The sequence below is a fragment of the Alligator sinensis genome, unplaced genomic scaffold, assembly GCF_000455745.1.
Source record: "Alligator sinensis unplaced genomic scaffold, ASM45574v1 scaffold694_1, whole genome shotgun sequence".
NCBI lineage: Eukaryota > Metazoa > Chordata > Crocodylia > Alligatoridae > Alligator > Alligator sinensis.
Window position 1 is genome coordinate 776,083 of NW_005842339.1, and position 4,456 is coordinate 780,538.

A 4,456-nucleotide genomic window follows, 5' to 3' on the forward strand; every position below is an offset into this window, starting at 1 on the left:
CCCACCCCAGCAGTGCCTGTCCCTGCCCCACTCCCTTATTGTGGGGGCCTTGATCTGCCCTCTCCCCACCTTTTTTCCCCACAACAGACTTACCAGCCAGACCTGGCTGCATATCAGCAACTGAATTGGTATAGGCTTATATGGCTCATTTACAAATCGGCCACTGGTGTTGACCCAAAAAAATCTCTATCGGTGCACCTCTAGTGCTGGTAAATGGGGGAGAGCAACATGTAAGTTGCAAACAACTGTTCTGTCTTTGGAAGGAAGTAGACAATTTGCCTTCTAGGAAGGAAGTTGCTCGGAAGCTGAGACATGTGACTCCTGTAAGTGTATTTAATTAAATCTACTGCAGTGGTGCAGTAGACTTGGCCATGTATATGTTAGAGCTTTTTGAGTCTACTTTATATAAAGTAAGTCTTACACTTTCATGTTTTAGTTTCAGCTAGTCAATAGCTTCCTATTGACTGGTGTCCAGAAAATACAGAATACGGTGTTTTGTCTTAAAGCTGCTAACTTCCCAGCAACAGTTTTGAGCACAGCACTGACTATACTGCTGTAACTATAAACTGGGTTGACCAGCATGGTGATAGAAGTGTCTTGTGCAGTGCTATCTTATTTCACTTTAAGTGAAGGAAATGGCTTAGGTGGGTGTGTGTGGTTGTGGGGTTTTTCTTTTGTTTGGATGATTAGAAGCTACCTATGGCTCAAGTCGCTCTTTTTCTGATTTTCCCAAAGAGAATCACAGGTGCATTTTTTTTAATTAAATAAGCTAATGACTGCTCAGTCTAAAGCCACTGATCATATCCAACAAGCTACAAAGAACTTTCTAGGGGAAATGCAACTCACTTTTTCTACTTAATGAAGCCTCTGTTCTAATTTGATCCATCTTCTCTATACCTGTCTTGGGATATTTTGAGCCTTGCTCAATGGCAGTGCTAATAGGGTAAAAGTTGTACAGCCTCACTGAAAATAAGTAAATTTTACAAGGCCTGTGTCAAGGACAGGCTTGCACTGACTGTTTCTCAGGGCAGATTACCTGGTCTCTAACAAATCATGCACATCTCAAGCGGCTTGTTCTCAATCCTGCTGCTGGGATACGGACAGTGGAGAAGGCAGGCACATTGAGACTCATCTCTGGAATGAAATTTTGTAGTTGGCTGGCAAGAAGGTTGGTGGGGGCAGGGGAAACATACAAAAGAGGAATAGTGAAGAAAACCTCTCTTTCCTGCAGTTAGGAAAAAAGAACAACCTGGGCAAGGGCAGCAGACCATGAGGTGGTAGATGCTGCAGGAAGGGATTAGAAGGTACAGTAGGGAGCTAATTAATATATGCTTAAACTGCTAGACAAAGCACAATCTTAAACTATGGGACATAAGGATTAATTGGAGAGCATGAACAGAGAAAAGTAGAGCAGGCCACAAAAAGCACAGGTAAAGAACTTGTAACTAGACTTAGGACTGGTACCTTAGATTGATGGAGGTGGTTGCAAAGTAATTATCATTTTATAATTAACAAAACATGTTAACAGCATAGTAAACAAATCTGTAATGCTCTAGTTCTGGGGCTATCTTTTCTGGGGCTGTGATATTGGACCGAGGACCAGTATTTGGCCTAAACCAGGGGTTGGCAAAACAGCCAGCCAACTGAGTGGATCCAGCCCACAGCTGCCCTTGGAGTGCTCTACAGGGGGTACAGCCCTACCCACTCCCACTGAGGCAGCTGGCCCTAGCTCTGGCCAATGCACAGCTTCTGGCAGGGCTGTTCCCAGTGCAGCTACAGGTGCCCAGATGCATCTCTGCTCCCCTCACCTCCCAGTAGGAGCTGTAGAGCTGAAGTGTCCTACCCACCTGCCCAGAGTGGTACAGCAGGGGCAGCTACTAGATGTAAGGGGAGCACAGCAGCACCCAGCCAGCTGCAGCTGCCCAGAGAGCAGCCCCACTAGAAGATGCACACTGGCTGGGGCCTAGGCTGCTGGAACTGTTCTGCAGCTCTTGCCCCCAGCTGTGGCTCTTGCTCCTGCCCCAGCCACACAGCTCCAAGCAGGAAGCTTCAGCTGGGTAGCTCTGGCTCCAGCTCCAGGCCCCCCCTCAGCTACCCACAGGTGGCTGCTCATCTTGTCAGATGGGTGGAGCAGGTGAAAGGCAGCTGGGAGCTGGTGCTCCATAGGCTGGGCAGGAGTCACCTGGCTGAAGCTTCCCCATGCAGTGATGCAGCAGGGACAGAAGGAGCAACAGCTGCAACTGGAGGCAAGGGAAGTAGAACAGCTCAGGCCCTGGCCTGTGCACAGCTTCCAGTGGAGCTGTTACTAGTGCAGCTGCAGCTGGGTGGTGCTATGCTCCCCTCTCCTCCTGATGACAATGCAAGCCTGGCCAGCTGCAAGCACACTGGGAACAACCCCAGCAGAAGTTGCAGAGTGGCCAGCAGGTGTGGGCAGGAGTACGGCATGGGCTGCCCTGGGCAGGACTCAGCCCCATGTGGAACACTCTGGGGGCAGCCACAAACCAGGTGAGCTCTACTGCACATGCTGCACCCCCCCCCCCCCCCAAAAGGTGTACATAACCTGCAATTCCTCCCCCACACGGCAGGGCACGCAGAGAGCTGATCGCACCTGTCTTGCTCCAGAACACTGCTCCCCACCCATGCAAAGCCTCCTTAAAGAGTCTTGGTGAGTTGTGGGGGTGGGGGGGATGATGGGGAAATGTGCTGACCCAGCCCACGACAGCTCATCAAAACTCTCTATATGGCCCTCAGGCCCAAGTAATTACCCACCCCTGGCCTAAACTTTGATGGAACTACTACATTGATCTAGTTAACTCTTGCGCATACAAAGTGCAGAATTTTCCCATAAGTTAGTTAGCCTGTAGAGAGCATCTTTCATAAGGAGCTAATACTAATATATCCATCACATCTACTAGGGTAACAGTCTATGGTAACCTCAACAAGCTTGAATTTCTCCTTTCTTCAATTACTGCATGTTTGTTATGCTTCTGTCTGAAAAGCCTACTATGACTCAAGTACAGAAAACAATAGAATGTGATTTAACAAGGAGAAATGCAAAGTGCTGCACCTAGGGAGGAAAAATGTTCTTCACACCTACTGCCTAGGAAATGACCTGCTCAGCAGCACGGAAGTGGAAAGGGATCTCCAAGTCCTAGTGGACTCCAAGATGAACGTGAGCCGTCAGTGTGACAAAATCATCAGCAAAGCTAACTGCACTTCATGCATCAGCAGATGCATGACGAAGGAGGTGATACTTCCCCTCTATCGGGCGCTGGTCAGACTGCAGTTAGAGTACTGCATGCAGTTTTGGGCACCGCACTTCAAGAGGGATATGGATAACCTGGAGAGGGTCCAGAGAAGGGCCACTCATATGGTTAAGGGCTTGCAGGCCAAGCCTTACGAGTAGAGACTAGAGCACCTGGACCTCTTCAGGCTCTGCAAGAGAAGGTTGAATTCATCATGGGGGTGCAGAAGGGAATTGGTGAGGCTCTACTCACCAACGTGCCTCAGGGAGTTGCAAGAAATAATGGCCATAAGCTAGCAGAGAGCAGATTTAGACTGGACGTTAGGAAGAACTTCTTCACAGTTCGAGTGGACAAAGTCTGGAATGGGCTCCCAAGGGAGGTGGTGCTCCCCCCTACCCTGGGGGGTCTTCAAGAGGAAGTTAGATAGGCATCTGGCTGGGGTCATCTGAACCCAGCACACTTTCCTGCCTATGCAGGGGGTCAGACTTGATGATCTATTGAGGTCCCTTCTGACCCTAACATCTATGAATCTACCTGTGTCCAGTAACTAAGTTGCCTCCGAGTCTTTCCTATGATTTAAGTGCAATAAGATTCATCTTTCTACCTTTAGATCACTTTTGCTGCTGCCATAGATTCTTGTAGAATATTTCTGCATCTCTCCTTCTTGTAGCAGTAGTAGTCTGGAAGTACCTTGATCACTACTGTGTGTTGAGACCTTATGAGCTTTTTTTGTCATTCATAAGCTGTACAAAAGGTAGTATTAAAATGAAAACCTAAACTTTCTATGATCAGCCACCGCCTAAAACTATAAAAGCACTAAACAGGGGTGTAGTTTTTAAAGCAGCAAATAAGTCAAATCAGGCTACAGAGTATGCAAACACATATGGATGCCCTTTTGAAGGGCTCTAAAGTGCCCCTAAGTAAAGCAGACAGTATATGGAAATGCTTCAGGAAGAAGTACTTCCTGTTTATGACTGCATACTCTTTGAAGCACAAGAGGGGGCTTGGTCCTCCAGCATCCCACAGTACTTCTCTCATCCCCTTCCCCTCCCACAGATGAGGGAAACGGGGGGTGAGGGGGAACCAGCAGGGCAGACTGTCACCGTGTCTTCTACATATTCCATCTCTGCTCTTCAGACATGTGTGCTGGGAGACCTGATATGGAAGATTATCCAGGGGTTGGGAGCCAGAGAGCAGAATGCGTGGTTCAG